The sequence below is a fragment of the Micrasema longulum genome, unplaced genomic scaffold, assembly GCF_059751315.1.
Source record: "Micrasema longulum isolate JH-2025_06_02 unplaced genomic scaffold, ASM5975131v1 h1tg000663l, whole genome shotgun sequence".
Classification (NCBI taxonomy): domain Eukaryota; kingdom Metazoa; phylum Arthropoda; class Insecta; order Trichoptera; family Brachycentridae; genus Micrasema; species Micrasema longulum.
The window spans coordinates 621,791-641,685 of NW_028277859.1; the positions used below are offsets into that span (position 1 = coordinate 621,791).

At 30.8% G+C, this 19,895-nt stretch overlaps 1 long non-coding RNA gene across 2 annotated transcripts in view; it reads left to right on the forward strand.

Annotated features, from left to right (window-relative positions):
* Positions 1-19,895, forward strand: part of LOC148279844 (uncharacterized) — a 194,959-nt gene that overhangs the window by 104,514 nt on the left and 70,550 nt on the right. Inside the window, exon 3 of one of the 2 annotated variants that reach the window (XR_015822769.1) lies at positions 8,699-9,877. The exons of the other annotated variant lie outside the window; for it this stretch is intronic. This is a non-coding gene — a long non-coding RNA (uncharacterized LOC148279844). Of the gene's footprint in view, positions 1-8,698; positions 9,878-19,895 lie in introns of those variants that run through there. 2 annotated transcript variants of the gene reach the window in all.

Genomic DNA, 19,895 nt, shown 5'->3' on the forward strand with positions numbered 1-19,895 from the left:
TATTATTGATTTGATTTTACTATGCATCTATTCGGTCTGCATACATTCTCAAATAAGAGTTCGATAAAAGAGATTTTAAATCTGAAATGTAAGCATTTTAATTTCTCAGATTCTCTTTATTTTTCTTAAAGAAATTTAGTCTTTATTAAAAAAACATTATGCATGTTGAAACAATATTATTTTTCATAATAAAACATAAAATACTGAACAATATTCGTCCCGATACACTATCAATTGATAGTTCGTCAAAGGGTTCTCAGACATTAATGTATATCTAAATTTGAATAAAAGAGTTCGGCCATAATATTGCATGCATGTAAACCAATATATTACTAATACATATTATGGTCTTGGTAATTCAAACAAAAAAGCGAAATCGAAATAATTAATATATTCATAACACAATCAAAATATGATGCCCAACGGACAAAAATATAATTTTGTAACCTGACGTCACAATAGATCTTCACAGGTCGCAGTGACGTCAGGAGCTTAAAACATAGCACTGGCCCCCACCTCTAATAATAGAACGGAAACCTGACTGCTCTCAATTTTTTTATTAATAGCCAGTAATGTTAGTTCGCTATTTTCGATTGACTTATAATCTAAAAGACAACGAAGATTTTTGGTGGTTTAAAAAAATAAAATAATTATAAGTTTTGTGTTTTTGAAATTACTTCACGTGTGACGTTTCAATATATCGTCTCTTCCCCTTCTTCTCGGTGAGATCTGCTGATTGATTTAACGTAAACCAAAAATCTATCAAAACTCTCTTATCATTAGTTGATTCGGAAGAACTAGTGACGTCATGCAAAGTAGTTCGTTTTTATTAAAAAAATATTTATTATTTTCTTCATACATTTTCAAGAAACTTCGCCTTTCAATTTAATGCTATAATTTTTACCGCACCTAAGAACATTTTATTAATCCAGTTTCCCGTTGGTCTGAACTTCCTCGTTGAACGGTACGCGGTAAAAACCGGCTAATTGCATTTTTTTCAAAGATATTAATGTCATTTTTTTCCTGAATGAGTTTAATATGTCATAAGTAAGAAAAACATACGGAGTCACGGCTGGCAAAAACCCAATCAAAAATGCTTTTTTTTCTGTTAAAATGAGTATTTATAAAAATTGATGTGGACTTTCACATTTGTTTTTTTTTTGTGACTGGTATGTAAAAACTTATTTAACATTAATTGAAAACCTGTTATATTAAATATGTAGGTACATTTCTTTAAATTTATTTTATGCTTATATTATAATTAGTTTGTTAAGAAGCGTTATTTTATAAGATACAAACATGTTTCTTGTGATTTAAGACATGATTTTCATTAAAGATGCTGTAGTTTATTTTTATAATATGTAAACAATTTGGTATTGTATCAGTTTATGTATGAATATGATAATTTAGAATTTAGACCGTTAATCTGACATGTATCGTTTGTTTTTGTGTATTAGATTGATTGCGTTAGTGTAAATATTATATTGTAAAAAATACTAATTATAAAAATAATTCACTCCATAAATAATATTTAGCATAGTTCACGTACTTATTACAAATATAAAAAAAAATATTTTTGAGACGATTAATAGAGCCGTGTTGCCTATAATCGATGGCGACCTCTGTTTACAAGTGAATAAAAAATAAATAATTTTATTCAAAACAAGCCCATAATAATTTTATTTTATTTTATTTGGGAAATCAACAGTTCTACATACATATTTTTAGTAAACAAACAGATATAGTATATAAACTCAGAACTAATAACAGATTTCCACATAGTATACAAAGTTAGTAAAGAAAATATATTACATATCAAATAAATACATACAATTTATGCAAATAAAAATGTTATTTTCATGTACTCAATAATCAAAGATTTTTTAAATATTTATTTTAAGAACATTAAGTTACTGTAAATTGGGCGGGATAAGGACAAAAATGCTTGAAGAGAGGATAAGGAGGGGAGGGGAGATGTACATATTTATTATTATAATGTCTACTAAGTCACATAATACATTTTTAGTGTAAATTTTAAATCTGACAGAGTGATGTTTGTGTAATCTATATTTTTAAATTTTGTATTGTACATTGAAAAAGTCCTACGAAAAAAAGCATTTTTAACATACGATGTTTTACTTATTGGTACATGAAACAGGTGGTACCGTATACAAATCCTGGCTGGCACATGTATTGTTATTAAACCAAGCAGCTCTGTACAGTCAACCATTCCTGTCATAATTTTGTAAAGCAGTAGTTGGTCCGCACACACTCTGCGGTATTGTAGAGAAATGATTCCATGGAAGGTGGAGGCAGTGAGAGTAGATACATAAGAAATACCGGTTTTGTATTTAAGGTACTTTATAAATTTGTTTTGAATATTTTCTTTTCTACTTATATATATGGCATACTGAGGATTCCATATCTGAGAGGCGTATTCCAAATGTATAATATAAGGAAATAAGAGCCTTTGGATTATCAAAGTGTTTACTCATTCGAATTACGAAACCTAACATGCTCAATGCTTTGGAGGTAATTTTATTGATATGCGATTCAAAAAGTAGTTTTGAATCTAAAACAATCCCAAGATCTTTAATTTCGTGCTTTCTCATTAGTACATTATTGTTTAGTTTGTAATCAAAATTAAGAATTTTTCTTTTCCTTGTGAATGTAAAATAATTCCTATTGAAATAATTCACTCCATAAATAATATTTAGCATAGTTCACGTTCTTATTACAAATAATAAAAAAAATATTTTCGAGATGATTAATAGAACGTGTTGTTTATAATCGATAGCGACCTCTGTTTACCAATCAATAAAAAATAAATAATTTTATTCAAAACAAGCCCATCGTTTATTTAAACAAGATAAATATTATTGTTTCCAGGTATATGTTTTGTATCTTTGTTTATTTAATATTTATTTCCGTTACTCAGAAAACGGAAAAAAATACAACAGCAAAATTCTGAATGCAGGAATGTTGACAATTTTAATTCATTTTCTTTTGAAACTTAAAAATAATTCATTTCATGTAGTCTGAAATTTTTGTCCCAACTTTGGTTTCATAGAGTTGGGATTTGGGTCTCAATAAATGTTACGTAAATATATTGTGAATAAAATAAATCGAGAAACCGAGTTTCATATTATTATGTATGCATAGTACAAATTGTAGTACTCGAGGGAATTTCGCTAGGCAGATTTGTTTCCGTGCTCATCTCAGACGAGACAGAAAATCTTGCGAATAGTTCCGTTGGTAAAATACCCAATATTCCATGAGAAATCCACGCCCCCTCGATCCGCAGATCAGAGGTCGTCAGCAAGCCTTCCTCGAATGGAAACATTGCTTTTGTAGGTCTAAATGCCCAGTCGATTCGTCTTAAGCAATTACTATTATTTCTGTTGTTGCTTCTCGTCGTTACTTTACTTTTTCTTCTGAAACAAAAGCTGGGCTCTTTCATTCGGAATTTTTATTGTTTTAATGAAGGTATGAGAAACCGGTCGGGTTACTTTGAAAGCTAATGGAAACATGACTGTTTTTAAATAAATTGTACCCTTAACCAAAGGATTATATAGTTGCATATCATATAATTTGAGTAAGCAGCATTCAAAATATTATTCTCGTAAAATTTTGTCAGTATTTTTTCAATAAAAAAGAATGATTGTTGTTTTAAGAATTCTTAAAAGCAAATTTCACACAGTTGTAGTTGATTAAAAAGATGAATTAAAATAACAGAAAATTATTCCTTATTTCATTTCGAAAAAAAACTTCCTTATAAACGGGAGAGTTTTGTTTTTTCTCTTCATCAATTCATATTATTTACAAACGTCCATATTTTGGGTATTAATATTTTGTCGGCCTCATGGTGTAATGGTCAGCGCGTTTGTCTACCATGCAAGAGGTCTCGGGTTCGATTTCCGACATGGTTAATATGAAATATTTATTTTAAAGGGTGTTTTTACACAAGAATATTTCATAGACCCGGGACTAGTGCCGGAAGCGTAAGACTGATCATTTTACCTTCACGTAACAAAAAAAATCACGATTCGCTACGATTGGTGTACCAATAAAATGCCCAATGAACCATTAGACGCGGAAAGGAAATGATGGTAACGAGGTAATAACAAAATTTAACAGTTCACATTTCAAATACTAGGTACCATTTTCTATATTTTCTCTTCTGTTAAAATTGTAATTAAGAATACTTATGCATGTATTCTGATAATTATTGTTATTAAAATATAAGTGGAAGATTATTATTATTCTGAAATGTCCAGATGACCGCGCTCGATGGTTGTTATTTCTGATTTTAAAGCATAATTACAATTTTTTAAAGCATTATGTAATTACTTACTTTATAAAAATATTGGCATGCATATTCAGGTAATGTTTAGACTCATACAGATATAAAAAAGTAGCATTAGAAGTCAAAATGTAGAAATCAAACGTAAGTTATAATATGCAATTTTAAAGTACGGATTTATTTTTTTAAAAATCAGAGTTTACTGTACAATTGACGTTTACATTAATTCATTTAGTTTCTTGTATAAAAAATGTAGGGTAAACATTTTTGAAGTAACGTCTTATAGTGTAAAAAGACCTCCGTAAAAAATAAGTTTCCCAGCATTTGTGTTCAAGTAAATGCATATTTATTATATTGCAAATATTTGCATTTATTAACCCGATTAATCGAGTGGTCTATTTAATTGGTATTAAACAACCCGTTGATTGATTGGTCATGATCGAGATCGCTTTCTTATGAGATTTTATAATTTGTCATTTCTGTCCGGGAAGCATTTATAATGAATATGCATGTCAAGCGGTGCGGTGTAAGAACGTAACCTTCTAATGAAAATATAATTTGTCTTATCGAATGTCGAATAGAGAATGTTTCATATGGGTTATTAAAAAATTCAAATCAGTCAACGACATATTCTCCTCCATTATTTTAGAAAATAACAGTTCATAATTCAAATCTTCGCCGTATACTGCGCAAATGTCGGGAGCATCCTCGGCAGCTTTATTTCCTCGATTGAACGCGCACAAAACAAAGTATCGCTTACTGCCGTCTACCTGCCATTCCATTTTGAAAGATTGTAATGAAAGAAAATAAAATATGCAACGCAGAAGCAAACACAATACATTGTAGAGCAAAAAAATCTTTCGAAGGATGTATACCCTTACATTTTTTTTTGCTTTTAGTGCTCATTTTTACATTTGGGAAAATTGGACACAACTCATGTTAACACCCATTCAACACGTTAAAATTTAATCATATTCGTATTTTGTGTTTTTTCTCCCTATGAAATTTCGGTCAATTTTTCTTGGAAAAGATACAACCAATGACTTAACTTAATAAATAAAAAGGTTTAGAGTGTACATTTTTCAAAACAATTTATAAGAATTTTTAATGTATTTACCAATTTTTATACAATAAATAAAAAAAAAACTTAAGTTAATTACATTTGAACGTAGTCATACAGAAAGCAGCCAGCCATAGAAAAATGAAACTGAAATAATAGCACCCTAATGAAACGAGTGAATAATCAAATCTACAGAACAGTTGGAATGTTTTTGACTTTATCAAATGATAAACAATGAATACATTGGTTTTTTTTATAATATAAACCAGAATCTTACTATGTATTTCACCAGTTTGAATGATTTTTAAAGTACCGTCAGATTTTTCTAGTGTTGTGGGTGATTTCTGAAAATTGAGAAATGTCATTATTGTGATCAACACCATTTTCAGAAGGCAGGTGATTATTACAGTTTTTTTTGTATGAAAGCGGTCTGGATAGTTTTAACAACACATAGAATTGACCTTACTGCACCCGCTAACACCAATATCTAATTTTTTCAAAATTGTGGACTGGTTGCTTTCTCAACCAAGACAACTTGAGTAGATAAAACTGATCCTAAACATTATACGAATTTTATACTAACGGAAAGTTCATGCGTGCTGATTTGTGCTAATTTTTAATTGATAACTGTATATGCAACGCACTATTTAACAAAATAAAAATAAACGCTTAGGTATTTCGATTTAAAACATGGTTTCTCGTTGATTTTAATAAATTGTTTTACTATGGAAACATGCATATAAAAAAAAACTCGTGGTCTACTAGTTATCGTGTTCACTTACCACTCAAGAGATTCCCGACATGGTTGACACGAAATGTTTTTTTGAAAATGTGTTTTTACGCTACGTAAATTATAGTCTCTAGACTGGCCCCTGATGCGCAATAACGATCATCCTGCCTTTATACAAGAAAACATGTTTGAGATACTAGGTGTGAAAAGGATATAAAAAGGAATCATCACGATGATTATGAATATGAAAAGTTGTATGTCTTTTGTTATTAATTCCTTTGCTTTCAAGAGGAAGTTATTTAGCACTGAATTTATTTATTTAAGACTTCAAGTACAGCAAAATTTTGCAATGTGGTAGGTTTATTGCAAAAACCAATATCTTAGAGCCAGCCATTGCACAATACATGTACAAGTTCAGTCTTGTCTGAAATTTTATGCTTAAATTATTAGTTAAGTTATTTTGTACCTCAATGTTTTGTAACAAGTACAAACTTTGTTCATTTCTATAGACACGCTTAGTAGAATTGAAGATCCTTTGTTCTACAGTAAATTCAGTTCAGCGGGATAAAGAAATTTCTAGAAATATTAAACCACACTGTTGTGTAATCTTAATTACTTTCCTTTACACGTATTAATTGGCATTTAATATCATGAAATATTAACTAATTTACCATTTGAAAGTAATAAATTAAAATCATTTGATTTATCTGCAATAATTCTCCGTGTATAAGGCTAATAAGGTTACCTATTAAAGTTCCAGTCAAAGATGCGGAGAACTTTCTTTTAAATAGATGGTTTCTTACCTAAAGTTGTATTTACTGTATGTATCTTAATAAAATATCAATTATTAAAGTGACTAAGAAAGGGAGAGCTCATTTTGTAGATTAAAAAAAAAATACTTCTCAAAAGTTTTTGTAATTCATACTTTTTCTTCTTTTTCTTATGGTTCCTCTCCCCGATGGAGGTTGGAAATCATCGTTACGATTCTTACTTTGTTGGCAGCTGCCCTGCACAAGTCGAGCAAGTTCTTAAGCCAAGAGATGCGCCTTCTGCGCACTGCGTCTTCCTTCAATCCTTCCCTAAAGAATGACTTGTAAATTTAATATTTTTCACCTCTCATCACATACATGCCCAAAGAACTCAAGTTTTCTTTTCTTTATAGTCTTCAGTACCTCTTTATCTCTTTCCATCCGTCGGAAAATATCATCGTTTCGGACCTTACCCACCAAGGAGATTTTTAATATCCTTCTGTAGCACCACATTTCAAAGGTTTCGATCTTTTTTGAAGTGTTTTGGGTGAGTGTCCACGTTTCGACGCCGTAAAAAAGTACTGAGTAGACGTAACATCGAGCAATGCGCATTCGGAGGTCTAAATTAAAGCCTCTCTGCAAAGACGGAATTCATACAGTTTTCAATTCAAAATGAATTATTTTAATTATTTAAATAACCACAAAGTTGGAGCTTCAAATACAAAATCAATCCAACAGTTTCCTCAAACAACTAGTTTAATAACTTCTCAAAATGATTGTATTAAAAAAACATAATTTTTACTTTTAATCCATCTACAGGCGAATAAAGCATACGGTTCTACGTGTCAAATAAAACGAAAACCCTGGACAATTGTTTTCGGTTTCATAATTACTCACAGGACATCTTAAAAAAAATCTAGGGAAGAAAAGTCCGCCTCGTGTGTCATGGTAATTGTAATCGCCTACCGGGGGTTGGAAAGCAAGGATGAGATGAAATAATGTTAAAATGGGACATTAAATAATTTTTATAGTATATTTTACATAACGCAAATATTTAAAATATCATTATCCTAACTTGTAAAACTTTTAAATCCACAAATGGTAATAAATGATATTTTGGCGCTTTCAGTTAGGACTTCAAAAAATCTGTATGTGCGTAAATTTTGTGCATCCGCACCTACGGTGTTAAAAAAAATCTATCGAAAAAATATTTTTTTACCTCCCTTAAAAAAAAAGTCTGGGATACATGATTTTACCGATGTAAGGCCGACGATATATTATTGGATCTTAATTTAAATTATAATTCTACAACTTGAAAGATTTCCGAAAAATCAAATATATTACTAAATGTTATTAAATATTTCTATATAATCACTTACCGACTTTTCTATGTCTACTGGTTTCGAGGCGTACCCGTCTCTTCGTCAGGACACCAACTAAACCAACATGTAAAACCTACCATACACCTTCACAATAGTTGTTGCACAAAAATATAAAACCAACACGACATGCATTTTAATACGCACATGCACTGATTGATTTGCATGTTGGTTTAATTAGTGCCCTGTCGAAGAGACTTCACAAATGCTGTTTAAAAGTGGTTTGATGGAATTGAATATAATTTGTTAATTAAATTTGATTTAATGTATTGTATACACTAATCAAACAAAAAAAACGTGGCCGCAAAACAACAGTTTTGAGAATTAGATAATTTTATAAAATCCCATTTGTACATATATAATTCACCACCAATTCATCACATTTTAAAAATAAAAAGTTTTTCCCATTTTTTTCGCCTTGTATAATATCGTGTCTTACAGGTTTGTTGATTAATATTTATTTTTATCTTTTTGCAGGTAAGCAACTGTTACTTCCTTCTCTACGGGCAGATTAATTAGTAACGGCCAGATACTTATCTCTCCTCTGAGGATTATTAGTTTAATTAGAACTGATAAAGCCACCTCGGAAGGGATAGATAGAATAGAAGTTTGGTATTTTGGTAAGTGCTTTGCTTATCCTTTCAATATAATATGATTTGTAATAACTAGTAATCCAATTCCGTATTGGATAGATCCAATAATAAATCCGAATCATATTTATACCATTTAATATTATTAGACACCATATTTTACAGATTGATTGAAAATTTGTTTTTAATGCTAGGTGTAGTGTATGGGTTTAAATGTCTATTTTATAGCAACGTGTAATGTAGAGGTATTCATTATGTATATTTTCGTTTTTTGTAGTCTTGATCTACGAAAGGTGGTGTTAGTAAATAATATTATCGGTGTTTTTCAATTATTTTTATGCAAAAGCATAACCCGCTAAGCGTCTATTTTAGATGCTTGTCAGCAGGTGAGAATGAGAGGATATGGAAGGAAGATATGAAACATACTAAACAACACCCAGACCAATTGAGATCAAGAGCCCAAGAAAAACCTTTATTGGTTTTTTTTCTTACAACTGGCGAGAATTAAACCCGTATGCCAGTTTCACAGTTAGCCGTCTTATCAACTGCGTCACGGCGCCCGCGTGTAGGAATACAATACTACTTAAATAAAATCCGAAAAAAAATACAATTATATTTGTATGTTGTATTATTTCAAAGGAGATACACCTTCGTAGTGACATTAAAATTAATAATACTTATGATTGTTAAATGAATAATATACCTAGGTATTTAATTTTCATTTCTTAAATTACTATAAGAAATATAATTAGCCTAAAAGAACTTGTAAAAATATATTACGCAACAATTCAATCAGTTTTGGAATATGGGATAATTGGATGGGGATGTGCAAATGACACACTGATCAAACAAAAAACAATTGCGCAAATTTTTAAAATAAAAATTATCTTATGAGCCCCAATCAGAACTAACTCCCTCGGTATATTTGAAAATCTTAATGTAAAATCTATGAAACAACTTTATGTAAAAGCTCTGTTACTATACGCACGTAAACATTATTCTCTACCCTCCGTTACAAATACAAGAGTTACTAGATACTCCACCCTGACGCTGCAAAAAAAATAAATACAACCTTTGGTCAAAGAGGATTGGCCTACTACTCGGTTAAAGTGTACAATCTACTTCCATTATCCATACAGACAATTAGTAAGTTCTCACGATATAAAATTGATATTAAGAAATGGATAGTGGAAGTGGGTTGCACACGGATTGATAAGTGGATCAAGCCAAATAGGTAAAATGTGTGTACTGTAAATTTGTTTTATTGTAATATATAAATTGGTTATGTTTTTTATGATTATTTTAGTTTATATTGTTTATTATATAAATGATAATTAGGTAAATTTATTAATCTCGTTTTTTTTATTGTTATTACTATGTTAATGTTGTTAAATAAATAATTCAAGGCATGTTTTACATTTTGTAAAATGTTTCCCTCGGCACGGCACACGTAGTGAGGGACCATTATTCTGTACAAAAAATAGAATACACACAATGTAAAAGTATAAATAAATAAATATAATGTCAGGTTATAACAGTCTCTAAAGTAGGTATTTAACCAATGTATCTTATATGTCCTAAAATACGGCGCGGAGACAATGACTCTGATCCAACAGTCTTAAAAGATGCAAGTTGCAGAGATGTATGGATGCGCATTCAAACTAAAGTATGTAATGTGGAGGAAAGGATTGGTTGGTTGAAGTGGAAATAGGCAGCCCATATCGCTCAAATGTCTGATGATACATGAACATAGCGTGTTCTAAAGTGGAGATAATGAGATGGGTGGATGATATTCGGAGATTTGCTAGGAGACAGTGGAATAGGACGGCGCAGAACCGCGAGGAGTGTAGGAGTCAGGGTAGGCCTATGTCCTGCAGTGGCCCAACGTGGTCTGATTATGATGAGCGTCACAATACTCATTCAATTAGTTTATTTCTTGGCATTTTGGATTGATTCTAGTTAAATTCATTACTAAAAAGTGTACTGAAATAAAATGATTTAGAATTTTTGGGTAATGTAACAAACTCAAACGGTACGTACGAGTATTTATGAATAGTCATTTGAAACATCTACATCAAATTTTGGCTTTGGAATTTGTAACCGATCTTGGATAATCCATTAGATTGTAATTTAAGTACACATTGATATAAATGTGCTGAATAAATCTCAGTACTTGTTTATCTTGTAGAAGCGGTCCTTTTTATGTCGTTTACAGTACCATTTAAAACCCAGCATTTACAGTTCCTAGCGGAAAAATTTCGCATTTCATTACAACGCGTGTTTCTTCTTTTTACAAACTTGTACGTTTTCTAAAATTATTTTTCAACCTGTTATTTATTCTCCTTTTGTTTTGATACGTTTGGAAAACTAACAAGAAAGGTTGTATATTATTTCCTAATAAAATTACACAATTGGACATTATATATCTTTATATTAGATATGTATTATGTATTGTAGGTTAGAGTTAGATTTATAATTTAGAGTAAACACAAAAAATGTAATTATATTAAACGTACTTCGTCGTTCGTAATATTATATGAAGATGACCTATCAACATATCTCATGTCTAATGTAAGGCTATTTACATCTCAAAAAGTGCTATTCCAAAAGTAACTGACCATTAAATTTTAATTAATTCATGTTCAATAAACTAATAGTATATAAATGCATTAATAGAATGTATTGTGTCTGAGTTTCAAAATGTAACCATATAATTTATTAAATAGAAAAAATTATAGAAATACAATATTTTTGAGGTGTTGTAGTCAGTTAGAAATAACCCTTATTGGATTTTTATTTTATTTCAATTAAATTTGTAAAATACATATAAAAATTAATTCATGAAAAAATTAAGTAACGTTCACACGGTAAGAAATAAAACAGAATGGCATGTTAAATTTGCGCTTTTTAAATAGCTACTCAATTTAAATGTCAGCTACCTACCCTAATTTAATTATAAATTGCCCCGGAGACAGTCAAAGCAACTTTATATTGCTGTAATAATTTTATGTAACTCTGGTAAGATAAATAAATAATATTCTTTGACGAATGTAAACGTAATAAAAAGTGACAGTTTAAAAAAACATTAGAAAGATTTCCCTTTTACACGGGAAAAGGCCGTAAAATATGAGATATTTTGGTTATGAAAATAAGGAAAGCTCTCTGCCTGAATCAATATTGTGCCCCTGTTAATGAAGTCATAAAACGTGTATTATTTCGGGTTTCGCTGATCGTAAAATATTTATGATGTCAGTAAAGCTATCATGGCTATAAATTCACGCCGAATATTTAATTTTAAATTGATGAAAATCGATCCTACAAACCTGTATAAATATAAAATTCGTTGAAAAAACCCTTTAGCTAGGGTGAAATGAGTTTTAAAAGCGTTTCATTAATTTAACAGCCAAAATTGAGTACCTACTACCAACCTCCATTTGCTGTACATATTTATTTTGTTTGTATGTACCTTTATCAACAATGTGTATTTGCACAAATCTCTAAAAACGTGTTCTGAAACAAAATTTACCAGAAGATTTAGAAATCAATATTTAACCCAATACATAACTTAGCACAACGAAACATCAAAGATAATGAAAACACATTTTTTTAATAATTAATCATAGTTTATAATGGAAAAAATATGAATAAATAAATAAATGACATCATACAAAAGTAACTGACATCCACAATCAGTCATAGTAAATAGTCATTTATATGTAAGATTTAAGCACAGTGTTTGGGTGTTGTCCTTTCAACCTATCACAGAATCTTATGCACTACCACGTAAAAGTGATGAATGCCTAAAATATTTTTTAAATATCTATTCATATTTTTTAATAGCGAGGCATCTAAAACGAGTATTCGTTTGCATACTTGAAACCCCACTCTCAGATCAATGTAAAAAGTATATAAGTAAACAAATAAATTAAATTCAGACATTTGCTACATTTTGCCACCAGTAAATAATATTGCGTACAACTTAGTTTCTTAAAATGACACAAGGTCAGAATGCTAGTACCAGTGACGCTATTTGTATTTAAGCTGGAACTTCTGTTATTTTACTTGACTATGAGTATTGCGATGGACTTTTTATAAGCAAATAATAAACATTTGTCAATGGAATTGGCAAAGTAATACATTATCGTAAAATGATAAACTTTGTTAATCGTATAACATTATTTCATCATTATCAGCCCGTGTTTATCCACTGCAGAACTGTCTACACCACTCCTCCCTGATCTACGCCGTCCTCATTCACTGGCTTCCGGCAAACCTCCGAATATCATCCAACTCCTAATTGGGGCCTCGTATTCCCCAGTCTCCACCCGAGAACACGCTTTGTCCATCATTGATTAGACTTTAGAATTATTTTGCCTGCCGATTTCCACTTCAACCTACCAATCCTTTCCACCACATCGCATACTTCGGTTTGTCAGTAGATCAAATCGTTTCTCTTTCTGTCTCTTGATATTATTCCAAAAATAACGCGTTTCATACTTCTCTGCGCAACTTGCAACTAAAGAGAAGACCACTTGGTCAGAGTCATAGTCTCCGCGCCATATTCGAGGATGGGTAGGACATATTGTTTCAATACTTAAGTCTTAGGGAGGATGGAATGCAGCATCGAAATTTGGAATTTAATTTACCAAATGCCACCCAAGCGAGATCTATCCTTCTTTATACTTTACTGGTTTGGTTAGCTGACAGTGATTTTGTGACCCAAGTATATCCGAGTAGTCAACCTTGTCTACATGTAGTATTCTGCCCTATTTTTTCGATGTTCTGCATTATTTTTTTAAATTGTGGTTCATATTTTGTCCAATTTTAACTATTACGTTTTTAAGGTATGAATATTAACTTATTTATAATTTCAGGCGAGTTCTAAAATATATAATATGCAATATTGTTCTGGTTCTTTTTTTGTCTATTTGTTTATTGCACATTTTTTTATTGGGTTAAAATATTATTTCATTTACTAGCGCTAACATTGTGAATATAAATTTTAATTAAACAAATAAGTAAACAACATGTTATATTTTCGCCGTTAAAGCAAAATTCACTAACCCAACAAACATTATTTTGAGAAGTCGCATTTAGGTGTTTTATAGGTTTTAGTACACATCATAATTTCCTCATGTCTTGTTAATAAATTCTATAGGTAACTTTTTCTTCTGATACATTAAAAAATATCTGGTAGATTTTTAATGAGGCAAGGTGGCTAAAATTTGGTTAAGTGACCTTTGCATGTTTATAATCTGGACACTTCAAACTACACAATTTCGTGAAAGAAAATATTAGAAATAATATTGTGTTTTTTTCAAATGTTTTTAAGTAGAATAATACAATATAAAAAAACAAGTATTTCGGATTTGCACAACTTTTTTTAACCTAGTTACCTTGGTGACGTTGGCATGGCATATGTAACTCAAAACTGTCTTTTTTAGGGTAAGTGACTTTTGCCTGAACGGGGACAATACTATTTTTTAAAAATTATTATTTTTTTAAATTTTTTATTTTTACAAATACACATATATTAAAAAAATATATAATAACGTATCCCAAACTCTATGAGGCTATTAGCCCTGGGTTTAGTTGGGATACAATAAAAGGAAGCATGTACATAATTAAATAATAGCAAAAATAGCTTTATTAAAATTATTATCTCGGTACATGTCATCAGAGTAACAATGAAAGAAAAGATTATTATTTTATAACAATTTATTTATCATTAATGGTTTCAGAGTGATTGACAAATCATTGAATAAAAAAAGTTGAAAGAAAATACATTTTTACAAAATAAGGTTTGTATTACTTATTTTATATTAGTTTTTTATAACAGTTTTTATTATTTCTTTTTTTTGCAACAGAACACAAAGTTTTAACAAATGTATAATTACCTGGCCTTTCATAAATTTTTGACTTTACAGTTATGAAAATACGATTACGTCGTTATTCAAACAAATACGATAAATGTGGCTTCATTAAAGGCCAAGGATAACGATCTTTGAGAACCGAATTTAGTATTTTTTTAATAACGACATATTTCTGTATCACAATGTCGTATGCTATATATTTCTGGAGATTTTTTAACACAGAAAAACCAGTGATTTAACCGGTTCATTAGCAGACCCACAAAGTTAACAACTCGAACAGGACGTGAATAACGAAAAGAAAAGGAAAAAGAAATAGATGTTATTTTATCAACTCTGGCTCCGGTCCAGAAATACAGAATCAGATAAGAGGAAAAAATGGTAGACTTCTCTCAAAACTGCACATTGAACAAGAGACACTTAATCAATAAGACTGTTTATTTTGTTGGCGGTATTACTTCACTCGACGGAAAGAGTTTTTTTTTTTACGAGTCTCGAAGATTTACAAGCAGATGTTTCTAGTATTTAGAAAAATATTAAAAATTTCCACCGCGTTCGTAAAATAAAGCACCTGTTTCTTACTGCACCCACCGCTGAAAAGCCATGATCAATCTTTGATTATTTATGGAATGTGTATAAGAAGATAATCTGTTTGTTTTCCCGAAATAAAAACATAGATAAATACTGTGTTTACTTTCTTAAAGATTGTTACAATATTTTTCAGCCCTAGGCTTAGATTTACGTCCATAAGAACAAAACTTTCAGTAAACTATTATTTAAACTTAATTTGATCGAAGCATGTTATGAATATTTTAAATAAATTTGAATGCGACTAATTAGAATCAGATGATTAAATAAAATTCAACGACATGAAATCTCTAATAGTAAGCTTGGACACAATGAAACTTGGTCGATTTTTAAAGCAAAATATAATGTTTGCTCAACAACGCAACTGGAAAGATTTACAAACATGTTATAGCATTTAAATATTTACATTAATATAAAAATAATTGTACTTGCACCCATTGGTGAATAGAGCACTGCATTGGTGAACCAAATGCAGCGTATTTCAATAATATGATACATAAAAGCAAGGTGATAAGATTTATCGCCTTTAAAATTATTATTTGACATCAATCCTGCCAGGAATCGAACCAAGGATCTTAAAAATGTTAGGCAAATGCGCCAACCACTACACTATGAGACGGGCTTATCTTTCTTCGATTTCATTTTATGGGATTTTTACCTGAGAGGAGCCATCGAGTGGAAAACACTAGTCCAGGGTTTCGGTACTATTTTACACACAGAACTGTATTCGCCATCCACCTAGACAATTATTGTACTAAGTTATCCACATTTTCGTATTTATATAATAAACGTGAAAGTCTGTTTGTTTGAGTTTCTTTCGAGTCGTAGCGGAGATACTGAAAAATGTCATTGGCTATTTTTCATCTCGAAAAAAAAATCACTTACCAGAGAAAATTCTTAGTGAGAAAATTAATTAATATTAAAACATAATAATGACGCTACTTTATCATAGACTAACGTATAGCAATAGTTAGAGGACCGCCAATCGATACAGACTACTTTTAATACCGAAAAAATATTTAATTTTATGGGGAAATTCTTAATGCCAAACGACAAAACTAATTAATTTAGTAATTTCTTCCTAATACCCCGAGAGCGAAGCCGCGTGTAAAAGCTACTCTTGGTAATTAGTATCATCATCCATCATAAAAGCGAAAATCAAAATGAACAAATAATTGCAAAATTAATTTAACCAATTTCAATATGTGCATCGAATAAAGGTTCACCAGAGCAAAAACTTCAAATTTTGCACGCTCTCTCAAATAATTGCGCATTGTCTCAAGTTATAGGACACGTTTTCTTTAGTTTATATTATAAAACAATAAACATCTGCCTTGTTTTTATATGATGTGACTTATTTCTTTTCCGTCGTGTTTCCTGTGTTATTTTTGCTATGACATTTCGGTCTTTGAACTCAGAAACTAAAATACTGCTAGACTAGAATTTCTTGGCAGTTGTAGATATTCATGTGGTTACGCTACATTAAAATTTATTAATTATTGTATTATGACAATAAGAATTAGTAAAACAAACTACCTATAAATTCGTTTAAACTAAAAATGTATTTTAATAATTGATTTAATTGATACTTTGTAGTCTAGTTTACTTGAATAGCTAGAAACCATACATACCTACTATTAATTAAAATACCAAAAGAAACATCACATCATGTGTGTAAGTATAATATTTTTGTTGTTTTGATTTAAAACAAGTACACAGTCGAAATATAATATCTTTATATATATAATTTCTTTAAACGTGTGATGTCACTGAACTTCTCCTAAAAGGCTTAGCCGATTTACGTGCGGTTTTCAGCAAAATGTAGATCTTTGCGCTGTGCGTGTTTGTAGATTAAATCGTAGTCAAAATTTTCAATCGATTCTGTGAAAAAAAATTAGAAGCATAAATCTTTTTTCCATCGGCCTACCAGGGTTGCACTCGACGATAATGCATATACAAAAAAAATGGAAGGATGTTGTTTTTTTGGGCTTAAAAAAAGTATGTTTTTGAATGTTTACAAAAAACATTCGCTTTTTATGTATCCCAATCAGATTCTTTCCTGACATTCCTTGTAATTTCTTCCCATTTATTTCTTTTTAATGGATTTTTTGTAATACTAAAATAATATTTACTGACATTAATACGTTTTTGAAAATCGCATTCATGAATAAAATTCACCCCTGTTGGTGAGAAGAGCCGAGTTGGACATTTGTAAAAAGAGTTCTGTATTTGAAAATGATTTTTTTTGTGTTTTGGAATTCAACCATAAACAAGAACCTAGGTAACCACTTAACAATGAAACGTCTTTTTCCAAGGTAATAGCAAGCAAGCCAGTGATCGGGCTGGACAAAGTCTGTCGGGCTCACTTCGCTAGTTAATTATAAGTTATAAATAAAGTTTAAAAATATCCAAATATTCCAATTTCAAAGGCCAATTTTAACGTGTTGTTAAATCTACAGTGGGGTTCGAACCTCGGACCTTTGATTCGTGAGTTCGCAGCATTAGTAACGTGATTAATTGTTAAAGTTAATCGACTGTCCGGACTTAAATACGATCCAACCTCAGAATAATATTTTTTAGAGCATCCCGTAAGCTCTACGGTATTGAATAAAAGCGTTCCAAATTTTTGGTTTCATTTTGGTTTGGTTTTTAGTTTAACAGCAAACGTATAATGGACGGTTTCGGTTTGCACTCGCAATGAGGAACTTCAGCCCTACGGGAAATTTGATACAAAAAAAGTGTTTCTTGCGTGCGGTATAAATAAGAGCATTAAATTGTACCGCAAAGTTTCTTGAAAATGTACGAAAAAAAAACGCACTACTTTGATTGGCGTCACTGGTTCATATGAACCAACCAATGATATGAGAGCTGTGAAGGATACCCGGTTTAGCTTTCCGTAAACGAACCAATCGAAAGAAGTAACAGAGAACAACCTCTGACGTCACACACGGAGTTATTTAAAAAATACGAAACTTTAAAAATCATACCGCTGATTTTACAATATATATATATATTTTTAATTGGCTTAGTTAAATAGTATATAAACAAACAAAAAAAAATAAAAAGACTCTGAACTTTCTCATTTTGAACGCAAGTACCTACGGCCCATTGTATTGCTGTAGTCTGTAGCTAAGTTCGTGGTCAATAATCACAGAATTGTTTTTCTCCTTATGGGGGACTCTATTAATTACTCTAATGATTCAACAAACAATTATTTGGGGAAAAAAACAATTGTAAAATACTCGATAGATACACAGAAAATATGAATATATTTTGAAGTACACATTTTAAATAACATCATTTTTTAATAAATCAACGAACCTTGATCATAAAAATAGTCCATTTTCTTTTTAACGCCAGGCAGATCCGTAAAAACACACCTAATTATTTCAAATGTCTGTAATCTGATAGAACGAATTGTAATTTACTGTCGCATAAATCATACTTATTTATTTTGAAGAAGTGTGTCAACTGAAGGTTAATAAATTCGGTGAGATAATGTTAAATTAACCTCACTTTATTTTCATTCCCGTCTTCACCTTCCTATAGATTAATTAAATTAACACACATCGGTGTTGCGTGTTTTCATTTTGTGACCTCAAACACTATCCGGAAGTAACACATTTTGCAATTTGTTTTATTAGACCTAGTATTAATGCTTATGACCGGACAAGGCGATAAGAGTTCCGAATTTATAATAGGCAAAGTAATGAATTGTTAATTTGAGGCTTGTTCGTCTGAAATATTTATGGTGCAAGGAGTTCTTTAAAATACGCATTTGTAAAAAAAACCTTAACTTCTTGATCATGCGCGTGCGGTGACTTTTATCAGTAAGGATGCTGACAAAAAACCATAATGTTCCTTAATTTAGTAGGTTTATTTAGAATTATTTAATAAGCTATATAAGTTGTTCATTAGAGTAATAATAATAAGTAGTTGACAATCAATAAATTGACAGAGCACTGGCGCGTCTAGAGGGGAAGCTGTAAATTTTCGTATTTCCTTATTTTTTCACTCCTAAGTGAAGCATGTGGACATCACCAGATGCTTCCGGGAGACCTTATCGTTAGCCAGCACTCTCGCCTCCTCCTTAGTTCCGCCGAACAAATCTGAAAGATCGCCATCGATGGTCTTTCAAGGCGGTCCCCGTAGGTGTGAAAATGAGATAACAATACAAACATCAAAAGACCCGAGACAATCGTTCATAAATTTGGGCCAAGCGTCAATAATGCGCTACTTCAAACTTTTTGATAAACGTTATTAGAGTCGTTTTTTCTTTGCATTATACAAGTTGGATGCTTCTTATATCTCCGAGTCTCGAAAGAGAAATCTAAAACCTTATGAACCTAAAGCGCATGCGTGAAAATTTGGACAAACTCTATGGAACTAGACGCAACTCGACAAGCAGCATCCCGCGTATACAACAAATATGATCAAGAACAAGATATCTAGATATGAATTTCGTACGTTGATATAGGAAATACGCATATGTAGCTAGGTATGTATACTGAAGATATTGTTTGAATCGCGTGCACCCGAACGTTCTCAGTGAGAATTTTAGGAATACAGATTGGAAAGTTTTATTTCGTATTTATGATGTTTTTTTTGTAAAATTCATATTATTTT